General features: G+C 52.8%; 1 protein-coding gene across 2 annotated transcripts in view; it reads left to right on the top strand.

Moving 5' to 3' along the window:
* The first annotated feature begins 2,011 nt into the window (after positions 1–2,011).
* Positions 2,012–11,981, top strand: part of KLHL8 (kelch like family member 8) — a 406,134-nt gene continuing 396,164 nt past the window's right edge. Inside the window, exon 1 of one of the 2 annotated variants that reach the window (XM_086961895.1) lies at positions 2,012–2,175. The gene's annotated coding sequence lies outside the window, so the exon portion shown is untranslated. Of the gene's footprint in view, positions 2,254–11,981 lie in introns of both variants that reach the window. The other variant, XM_086961896.1, reaches the window with a different exon arrangement.

Genomic DNA, 11,981 nt, shown 5'->3' with positions numbered 1-11,981 from the left:
TTTCATGACCAACGTCAACTAACCTAGTCTTCTTTATCTGAGTTGTTTCCTCTCTCTACCGGACTATGTCACTCTTGCCTTTTATTTTATTGCTCTCTCCCCCTCCACAGCACTGCATATTTATCTCCCATGCTGTATTTTTTTCTGTGGTTTGCTTCCTTACTGCCGGCCTACCATGTAATGTAATGTCCTTCTGCTGTTTATTGTGTGTATGTAAAGCGCTCTGATACTTAAGGGTCATGCTAGCGCAATATAAAACTTTTAAAATAAAATAAATACCACCAGTTCTGATCCTGCAGAGTAGGAGGGTGACGATCAGTGGAGGAGTGGGAGTGACTGGTAAACCTGCAGGAAGTGGCTATTTTCCAGACAGGCCAAAAGAGCCGGGAAACAGCATCTTCCAATTAAAAGTTTACTTTGCAGCAGTTGAGTGTTGTAGTAAGAGTGGAGAGGTTATTGAGAGCCAATGTGTTGTTAGATGCTCATTTGCAGCTAGTTGTGGTGACCAATAGAGTTTACAGTACAGAGGGAACTTAATCATGTCAGTTGTTGATTATTATCATAACTGTAGTCTGCTTAAATGGAAATTTTTGTGCAATAATGCATCCCAGTGTTTTTATATTAAGTGATTTTTGCATGTTTTCTACACCAAATTAAAATTAATTGAAATATATATTTTAAAACATTTCCAAGCTCTAAGTGATGTGCAGCCAACTCTGCCCAGTCTTCCTGAATTAGAACCTGCCAATTTCTTTCCTGTCCTGTAACGATCCCTTTCCCAGCCTTTGAAAGAAACATGCCTGCATGTATGTCCAACTGGCCTTTCAAAGCCACCGGCCTTGCCCCACGCGTGGCTCCTTTCCAACCTTTCAGTAATACCATTCTCTGAGCAAGCATTGTGACTGACCCTGCCTATGCCCTACTGGCCTTTCAAAGATTCTTGCCTCTGGTGTGACCTGTGGCTAACCCCATGCCAGCCTGTCGGAGACACCGGTGTTTGTAAAAGTCATGTGCAGACTCTATCATTTGCAATGCGATAGGTCTCGCATTTATGCGAGTGTAAACTATTGGCATTGTAAATGACAATGCCTTTTATTTATGTTTTAAAAACTAAAACAAAAATAAAAGGCATTGTTATTTGCAATGACAAAAGCTCAAATTTGCGTAAATGCGAGACCTATTGCATTCCAAATGCTTGTTATATTTGTGGGGTAGGAAGATTCGCTAAACGATTCCTGTCCTGATGAAGCGCCACGGATCCTCCTGACCACAAGCAGCGCGAAACATGATGGCCAACTAGAATTGTACCCCAATGAGGCAACTCACATCTAGCCTACCAAGGGACTTTATAACCCTACTGGTAGCATCTACCAAGAAGGGTTTTTAATCTGACAGGGCGGTCCGGTTATTAAAAGTAGTTAGTGGCCTCCCCGATCATTTTTAACTCACATGATCACACATGAAGAACCATCCCACCTAGACTCTACCTTGAACTCATCATACAACATACCATTAAAAAATCTCCGCCAAAGTGACTCTTCGGGGGACCTGTTGGGCATTGCAGCGCCGGCCCAAGCAACAGTCCTTTGATGAAGTCCCTTTGGGATGTGTGAGGGCAACATGAAACAGTCCTGTTGACTGCCACCTTACATATACCCCTATCTTGGATAACCTGTCCACACTCTAGCTTTCTCTGTAAGAAAAGAGGCCCTTATTTGTGATTGTGTTATAAACCAAGGTGCACGCTCTGGACCTCTTATCTAGCTCCGAGTCCCCCCTTTTCCTTCCCTGAGGGAATCTTTTGATAAACATTAAGATAGGACAAGCAACGGGATAAAGTCTGTTTTTCCCCAACAAGATACCGAATATTCTACCACACTATCCTCTCATTTCAGTGCAGTGCAGGGCGCGTACATATTCCAAGATGGCCGACGTTTTGTAGACAAATTACGGTCTGATGGCAGTCTGCTGTTCAGCATGCTCGGTCTCTTTTCTATGTCTTCTCCGGCTGTTTTACTCCCGTGCCATCCCATTTTCGCCCCCTTTGCCCCTCCTCTGCCCCGTCACAGAGCTACGCCTGTGCTGTGCATCGCCGGGCCGGAGGCTGCTGCTGGCAGACAGCTCTGAGCCGGGAGCTCCGGGGGAGCCCAGAGTAGCCATTGGAACTGGATGAAGGTGAGCGAAACAATCCCTCGATAGGAGTAAGCTGGTGCCAATGCTGTCCTGTCAGTGTCTGCATCCTCAGCACCTGGGGTGTGGAGGCGGTTCTTCGATTTACTACCAAGAACAAATAAAAAACACTTAAAGTGAAAGCAGCCAAGCGCTTGCTGTCACAGTACTGCAGACTATTTGCTCAGTTAATATTTATTATGTGGTCGCTATTCGTTTAATCGACCTTGGGGGGATGAACAGCTGAATGGACCCATTAAAGATTTAACCTGTGCTTTCCTTAACTCCGCCTTTGTACACCGGTTATAAAGAATTCTGCTACGTACGAATTCGCTCGCCCTCGCTTTCGTGTGGTGGCATTTGACAGGCGGGTTGGGGTGTTAAAGCAATTGTCTAACGGGTACTTGTCTTCCGTAATGTTTCATGTTTTTGCACTTCAATATACTGTTTATCATACAAGCTGCGGTTAGATCGCATTTGATACTAAAACAGACCGCCCAAAAGCCTCCCTCCCCAATCGTCAACCAAATCATAATTAGCCTTTAGATGCCATGCTGTTGTCTAAGTGGAGGTGACCCGATTTTAATCTCCCTCATAAGGATGAAATGTTTAGTCGGTATGCTGGGATTCTAACGATTGACAGACCGGGTACTCGGGGTTAACCTCCCTGAACAGTTGCATTACTTTTTATTAAACGGTGCAGTTCTTCTACATTGTTGCATCTCTTTGCATTGTTATGTATGTATTTGCTAAACTTACCCAGCTAGGGTGGACCCACATTTTATTGTTATCAGTAAATCCAAGAAGCCGGCCTTCCTCCGTTTTATATTGCTAATAGCAACAATGATTACTATTTGTACATAACTACGACATAGGTTGTCTCTTGCTGCTTATCAAGTGACCTTCATTTTCTCGATCTCCGAGAAATCAGAAAAATATGCAAAGCGCTCTTTGGAAGGCACTCGTCTGTAATGCAATTATGCAACTGGTGCTCATGTAAAGCGCTTTGATACCTTCGGGTCAAGTTCACCCTATTTAAAACTGCAAAACAAGGTGATATATTTTCAGTGATGAAGAGGTAGATGGAAAGGGTTCTATAACGTCGTAGTCCTCCTAAAAAATATGCTACTGCTTCCGGTATATTTGTGTGCAGTTTGCTTCTTGTGCACGTGTATCCTTAATGGCAATCTATAATGCAAACTTATGCGGAGCATTGCCTTGGTCCCCTTTTGCCAAGAAGTGCTGCATTTTCCATATTTCTTTGTAGACTACAATATAAAAGAAAAAATGTGCAAAGTGTTCTTTGAAAGGCACTCGCCTGTAACACTCCATTTCTGCTTGTTGAAATATGCTGATAGCCGGTTTGGCCAAGGGTGGCACTGTGCTGGTGGTAATGTTCGATCTGTCTTTACCGTTTGATAACGTGGACAACCCAATCTATACTCTATCAATTGAGGAAGGTGACTGAAGCATCCAAACAGACAGTCAATTGGTGGTTCTGGTTTCTAAAGGAGAGGTTGGCTCTTCATCGATACCAACCCGTGGGATGCTACTTAGTTCTCCATTGTCATCTGTTTGGTAGTTAGGGAACATTTGCGTGGATACCTTATGTTGGACAGGCCACATGAAGGGCCACTCTCCCCCGGCCCGACCAGGCCCGAGCCCGGTCACGCAGGTACCACACACCACCATTACACGTCCTCCGTCCCCTCAGGGACCCCTACCCTCGAACATGTCGACCTCGTGGGCCTGATCCACTGCCGGCCTGCGCGCCCATCCTGGGCGCCATCTTGGACACTCCACCACGAGGCCGCCTGGCCCCCGATCGACCTCAACCCTGGGCCTGGCCAGGCCTCAGACATCCCGGCACCACCATCCACCCAGGAGGTGAGCGGGCTACTTGGCAAGTCAATGGGGGAAAGAGGTGTCGATGGCTCTCCCCCGCCAGGTGCCGCTCGCCCATCGCCTCCCCGGGCGCTGGCTCCACCCCCCTGCTGGGTGTCTGAACTCCCTCATCCCGGACCTCCCGACCTCCAAGTGCGAGGGTCCGGACATCAAAGAACACCAGCCCTATAACTGGGGCAGCTCCAGAGCAGGAAGGCAGTTGTATCTTGGAGTCGAGAGACGCAGAGAAGAACTCATCCTTGACGGACTACTGGCGCTGCCATAGCTCTGTCTCGTGCACCATCGTCTTGCCTGCTGGCGCTGCCGCAACCTTCGTAACCTTCATATCCTTCATCGTCGTCGGGACCTGCTGGCGTGGCCGCGGACCGTTTGTAACCATCATCTTCATCGGGACCTGCTGGCTCCGCCGCGGACCGTCGTTTCCTTCGTCCATCTCGGGACCTGCTGGCTCCGCCGCGGCCCGATCATCTAGAACGCTGAGCTCGAGGATTGAGAGCTAGTTTCATCTTTTGGTAACAAGACTGTCCCGCTACCCCTTTTCCCAAGCCAGAGACCAGAACCGCGGGGACCCCTGAGTCCAGACCTCCTTGTACCATTCCATCGTAACTTAAAGAATTGCCTATAAAGTCTCGTTGAACTTTAACCTTGTGTGGTGTCCGTCTGTGGGGGGGGGGAAGTTACTTGTCTGTACGATCGCTGGAGACGGCTCTCCCCGGAGACCTCTCCCCTTATCCTCGGCCGACCCTCCCAGTCCGTCTAACATTGGTGGCCAGCGGCGCGATCCGAATCACTGCATAACCGTACAGAGAGTAGCTCACCCCACGGCGAATCACGATGTCAACTAAAGAAAGCGGATCAACGGAGAAATTCCAGATGGAGAAATTGGACGAATACAGCCATCGTGAACTAAAGCAGTTCTGCATCGAACTAGGTATCGCTACCACCGGTCTCAGTACCAAAGACGATTTTAAGCAGGCCCTAGAATCTTGGGCAGAAACCGGGGCTGCCGGAACCCCCGATCAAAGCATCGCAGCAAAAACCACCACGGCCCCTGAAGAGCGAAGAACGGGTCTCTCGCAAGACGAGATCCAGGAACGAGAGAAAACCCGACTACACGAGCTGGAAATGGCCCGGCTCAAAATGGACATTGAACTTAAATTGGCCGAACAAAAAATCAACTTAGAGCACCTGCGTCTCCGAGAAGAAAGAGAGGAGAAACAGAGACAAAGGGAGCTCGAGGAAAAGAAACTGGCATATGAGCATGAGCGGAAACTAGCTGAGATCGACCTACGCAAGAATAAAGAAGTAGGGGTGTCCGAGCAACCCCACACCCCAGGGGCAACAGAGAAAAAGGTACACATCCCCAAGGATGTCGTTCGAGAGTACTTCCGAGAGGACGACATCCAGCAATGGTTTAAGGCCTATGAAATCGCTATGACTGCACACCGGATCGATAGAAGCGATTGGGGAGCCGGTCTATGGGGGAGATTCCTCAATGAGGGCCGCGACGCCCTGCTGCAACTCCCGGACCACCAGATGACCTCCTATGACCATATGAAAGCTGCACTCCTCACCCGCTATGGCCTCACACCCGAGATGTACCGTCAGAGGTTCCGAGACTGCACCCGCATCCCGGGTACAACTTGGGTGGACTATGTAAACTACTTTAGCCGAGCCTTCGAAGGCTGGATCAAAGGAAGCAAGGTCACAACCTACGAACAACTGTTCAATCTTATGGTCTGGGAGCATCTGTCGAACAATTGCTTCATTGAACTCCGCCAGCACCTCCTCGACAGCAAATTAACGGATCCCCGGCAGCTCGCAGCCGAAGCTGACCGGTGGGAAATCACCAGAGTAGGCCGGAATGGGTCCTACGAACAAAACCGGAACAACAATGGTCAACACCGTCCCCGAGGAGGAGGAGGAGGCCAAGGACGCGGAAGAGACAACGCTCCGGTCGCCCCCGCTACAAGCACCACCCCCCCGGCCAACCGGGGCAGCACCCCGGCGCGACCGGGATATCGAGCCAATGTTACGTGCCATCGATGCCAACGAATCGGACACTATGCAAACGACCCAAACTGCCCCCAGTACCAGAGCCCAAGACCCCGCCAAGTAGCCGCTGCTGCTCTAGGGGAGGAACAGATCTCAGAGGAACAGGAGGAATATGAACAGGAACACCAAGAATGGGAGCCAGCCGCCATGGCTCTAGCCTGCTTAGGGGGGAGAGACATGGTCCCGCGGGTCCCCCTACCCGCTAACACCCAGAAGTACAGTCAATGGGTGAGCATCAATGGACGCCGGGCCGAAGCCCTTCGTGACACTGGGGCCAGTGTAACAGCCGTCCGCTGTCACCTGGTGACCCCAGAACAATATCTACCGAACATTCTCTGCCCTGTACGTTCAGCCGATAACTCGGAAAGTCTGTGTTGGATGGCCTGCATCCCCTTCGAATGGGGAGGGGTCTCCGGCATGTTGAAGGTAACGGTCCGAGACGATGCCCCCGTAGACTGCCTCCTGGGGAATGACCTTGAAAGCTCTCCGTGGGCAGCCGTAGAACGAAGAGAACACCTGGGGATGTTAGGCGTCCCGGACTGGGCGTGCGTCACCACCCGGTCCATGGCCGCCCGTGCCAACCCCCGCCCAGAGGAACCCGAATGGCCGGCGCCACCGCCTCCGGTCGCCCCAGCCGAAACCACCGACCGTGACGTCCCCCCAGAACCAGCTCAACCTCCAGACCTCGCTAACCTCGACCAGTGGCCTCAAGAGGGGGGGCCCACGCAAGAACAATTTCGCCAAGAACAGAAGACCTGTCCCTCCCTCGAGGGACTCCGCCAACAAGCGCTCGCCCAAAGCGCAGGGGATACCTCTGGAACGCACTGGGTCTACTGGGACAATGATCTGCTGTACAGTGAGCAAAGAATCGCGGAGCTGGGGGCTAGCCGAGTACTGGTGGTGCCCCTCCGTTTTAGAGACTTTCTGCTAAACCTGGCCCACGATGTCCCCCTGGCGGGACACCTGGGTCAAGATAAAACCTATAGTCGTCTGGTGACCCACTTCTTCTGGCCCAAAATGAGGAACGATGTACACCAGCATTGCCGATCTTGCCCCACGTGCCAAGCCAGTGGAAAGAGCGGCCGCAAACTAAAAGCCCCCCTGCAACCTTTTCCCGTGGTCACCACCCCGTTCGAGAGGGTCGGGATAGACATCGTGGGGCCCCTGGACCCGCGCACCAAACAAGGCCATCGATTCATCCTGGTGCTAGTGGACCACGCCACCCGCTACCCCGAGGCTGTTCCCCTGCGAACTGTGACAGCCCCGGTAGTCGGCCGGGCTCTGATGGGGATCTTCTCCCGTGTGGGCTTCCCCCGAGAAGTCGTCAGCGACAGAGGCCCGAACTTTATTTCTAAATATATGAAGTCCCTCTGGCAACAGTGCGGGGTTACCTACCGATTCACGACCCCCTATCACCCTCAAGGAAACGGACTCGTTGAGCGGTTCAACCGCACGCTCAAAGGGATGATCGGGGGGTTGGAAGAGCCCCTCCGTCGCCAGTGGGACGTGCTGCTGCCGTGCCTCCTCTTCGCCTATCGAGAGGTTCCCCAGAAGTCCCTGGGCTTCAGCCCGTTTGAACTACTATATGGACACCCAGTGCGGGGGCCGCTCAGCCTAGTCAAGGAAGGCTGGGAGATGCCCCCTCTAAAGAACCCACCAGATGTCTTCCGATACCTCCTAACCCTCCGCAACCAGACCCGGCGGTTCAGAGAGCTGGCAAAAGCCAACCTAGAGGCCAGTCAAGAGGACATGAAAAAGTGGTATGACCGGAATGCCTCCTCCATCGAATTTGAACCTGGGCAACAGGTATGGGTGATGTCCCCCACCGAACCCTGCGCCCTGCAAGACAAATGGACGGGGCCCTTCAAAGTAGTCGAGCGCAAGGGTCCTGCCACCTATCTCATCGACATGGAATCTTCCCGGAACCCCCTCCGGGTCCTCCACGCCAACAGACTGAAACCCCACTTTGTGCGTTCAGAACTCAGCCTCCTGATGGCCACAGACAATGGGGCTGAAGAGGACTCCGAGCCCCTCCCTGACCTCCTACGGACTCAGGAGAAAGACTGCTCCGTGGATGGGGTCCGACTCTCGGAGGCCCTCACCCGAGAGCAACGCCAGGAGTGTCGAGTCCTCCTGTCACAGTTCGCCAGCCTGTTCTCCCTCGCCCCAGGTGTCACTTCCTGGTGTGTGCACGATGTGGACACAGGGGACAGCCCCCCTATCCGCCACCGGGCCTACCGCGTGCCAGATCGGGTACGGGCCTGCATCCAGGAAGAGGTAGCAAAAATGCTCACGCTCGGGGTCATCGAGCCCTCAGATAGCCCCTGGGCCAGTCCTGTAGTACTGGTCCCCAAAGCAGCCGCCCCTGGCACCACGCCGGAACTCCGGTTCTGCGTCGACTACCGGGGCTTAAATGCGGTCACCAGAACAGACGCACATCCCATCCCCCGGGCAGATGAACTAATCGACCGCATGGGAGCTGCCCGCTACCTCAGTATTTTCGACCTGACGGCGGGCTACTGGCAAATCGGTCTCACACCCCGGGCCCAAGAACGTTCTGCCTTTTCCACCCCCGATGGCCATTACCATTTCAAGGTCATGCCCTTTGGCATGAAGAATGCCCCAGCAACCTTTCAACGGCTCGTCAATCAGGTCCTGGCGGGGCTCGAAGGGTTCAGCGCCGCCTACCTAGACGACATCGCTGTATACAGCCACCATTGGACCGAGCACCTCCACCACCTCCGAGCAGTGCTACAAGCCCTTCAGCGAGCTGGCCTCACGATCAAGGCCAGCAAATGTCAAATTGGTCAAGGGTCTGTAACCTACCTCGGACACCAGGTGGGAAGCGGCCTGGTGGCCCCTCTGCAGCTCAAAATTGCCGCCATCCAGTCCTGGCAGCCCCCCATCACCCAGACCGAGGTACGAGCCTTCCTGGGCCTCACGGGCTACTACCGAAGGTTCGTGAAAGACTATGGTACTATAGTGGGTCCCCTCACGGGACTCACGTCAAAAAATCAACCCAAGGAAGTCAACTGGACTCCAGAGTGTCAAACAGCATTCGAACAATTGAAAGCCGCCATGTGCTCCGCCCCTGTGCTCCAGGCCCCCGACTACAGCCGGGAGTTCGTCGTCCAGACGGATGCCTCCGACCATGGCATTGGGGCAGTCCTGTCTCAAGTGAACACCGAAGGCCTTGATCAGCCAGTGGCCTTCATCAGCAGGCGACTCCTACCACGAGAACAACGCTGGAGCACCATTGAGAGGGAGGCCTTCGCCGTGGTATGGGCCCTCAAGAAACTCCGGCCCTACCTCTTTGGCACACACTTTCGGGTGCAGACCGACCACCGACCCCTGCAGTGGCTGATGCAGATGCGGGGAGAAAACCCGAAGTTACTACGTTGGTCCATCTCCCTCCAAGGGATGGACTTCACAGTTGAACATCGGCCTGGGCCAGATCACGCCAACGCGGATGGCCTGTCCCGGTTCTTCCGCCTCGACGAGGAGAGTCCCCAAGAGGATGGGTAACTCTCCCCGCCTTCAGCTGGGGGGGACGCATGTTGGACAGGCCACATGAAGGGCCACTCTCCCCCGGCCCGACCAGGCCCGAGCCCGGTCACGCAGGTACCACACACCACCATTACACGTCCTCCGTCCCCTCAGGGACCCCTACCCTCGAACATGTCGACCTCGTGGGCCTGATCCACTGCCGGCCTGCGCGCCCATCCTGGGCGCCATCTTGGACACTCCACCACGAGGCCGCCTGGCCCCCGATCGACCTCAACCCTGGGCCTGGCCAGGCCTCAGACATCCCGGCACCACCATCCACCCAGGAGGTGAGCGGGCTACTTGGCAAGTCAATGGGGGAAAGAGGTGTCGATGGCTCTCCCCCGCCAGGTGCCGCTCGCCCATCGCCTCCCCGGGCGCTGGCTCCACCCCCCTGCTGGGTGTCTGAACTCCCTCATCCCGGACCTCCCGACCTCCAAGTGCGAGGGTCCGGACATCAAAGAACACCAGCCCTATAACTGGGGCAGCTCCAGAGCAGGAAGGCAGTTGTATCTTGGAGTCGAGAGACACAGAGAAGAACTCATCCTTGACGGACTACTGGCGCTGCCATAGCTCTGTCTCGTGCACCATCGTCTTGCCTGCTGGCGCTGCCGCAACCTTCGTAACCTTCATATCCTTCATCGTCGTCGGGACCTGCTGGCGTGGCCGCGGACCGTTTGTAACCATCATCTTCATCGGGACCTGCTGGCTCCGCCGCGGACCGTCGTTTCCTTCGTCCATCTCGGGACCTGCTGGCTCCGCCGCGGCCCGATCATCTAGAACGCTGAGCTCGAGGATTGAGAGCTAGTTTCATCTTTTGGTAACAAGACTGTCCCGCTACCCCTTTTCCCAAGCCAGAGACCAGAACCGAGGGGACCCCTGAGTCCAGACCTCCTTGTACCATTCCATCGTAACTTAAAGAATTGCCTATAAAGTCTCGTTGAACTTTAACCTTGTGTGGTGTCCGTCTGTGGGGGGGGAAGTTACTTGTCTGTACGATCGCTGGAGACGGCTCTCCCCGGAGACCTCTCCCCTTATCCTCGGCCGACCCTCCCGGTCCGTCTAACACCTTATCGCAGGGGTGTCTAGTGTAGGACAGAAAGCCACATTTGCAAATCTTTCTGGTTGCCGACTGAATTTATAAACTAGTTTTATTTAGATTAAATGTATATACACTTGTCATGTCTAAATTTAGAAAACCTGTAGTGTAGGACAGAAAGCCACATCTGCAAATATTTCTGGTTACCCACTGAATATTTAAACTAGTTTTATTTAGATTAAATGTATATACATTTGTCGTGTCTAAATCTAAAAAACCTGTTGCAGGGAAGCCTTTCTGGTGCGAAGTTAGCAACCCCAGCCTTATTGGGTCACTACTATACAGCATGACTTTATAGCCGCCAAATAGCCTGCTCTGAATGAACTGAACTGCGTTGATTATGGGCCCCCAAAAGAGACTCAACTAGCTTACCCTACGATTTCCCTTTGTGGAAAAATACATTTGGAAAAACACAGTATTCTAGGCTGTTGTTGGAACATCAAATTAACACTTTGACTAAAAATTGTATCGTTCAGACTAACCATTTTTATTAGAGAAAGAGGGAGCCACGTTAATTAAAGCAGTGTTTGGCTCCAGGTTTTGTTATTGCAAAACATTGTCTTGTTCTCATTAAAAAGCTTTTGATACTCTTGTCAAAATACTATTGCAGAATTTTGATTGAGTCCAAGATGTTGCCATAGTACTCTTAAGGGCATATTCTCAGGGACTCATCGCCGAGTTATCGGCACTTTTTAGCACAGCAAAAGTGGCAAAAGAATAATCGCCCCCTTCTCAAGCATGTGCAACCTGCTGATATCGCGAGTTTACCAGCAATAGCTCCTGCAAAAAACATTGCCACGGATGAGAGCGACAACTAACGCTAATGATATGCAGAGTAGGCGTTCCCGTGCAAAAAAAAATGAAAACACCACTTCGTGACATTCTCAATGACCAGCCAGATCTACAATGCGACCCAAAAACAGGCGATAAGGCGCGATAGCAGCAGGGATTCAACACCTGCCTTTTACTGTTGTTAAGCAGGACGACTACCTGCAGTATGAAAGGGAGCCCAGCCCAGAGCCACATCTGACAAACAACAGATGCCATGGAGCCAATGATCATGCGGCTTGGAGACCCAAGAGGGCCACAACACCCACCTGCCCCACCCCCGGACTCCCACTGAGGCAACGCAGAACAGGACAGCGGACGTTCCGAAAAAGGCATGGCCCCTCAGCCACACACTAGCAGAATGTGGGTAGAGGTGGGAACC

The sequence above is a fragment of the Lissotriton vulgaris genome, chromosome 3_1 (assembly GCF_964263255.1).
Source record: "Lissotriton vulgaris chromosome 3_1, aLisVul1.2, whole genome shotgun sequence".
Taxonomy (NCBI): domain Eukaryota; kingdom Metazoa; phylum Chordata; class Amphibia; order Caudata; family Salamandridae; genus Lissotriton; species Lissotriton vulgaris.
Note: the sequence above shows the minus strand (reverse complement) of the source record. Positions and strands in the feature narration are given on the sequence as shown.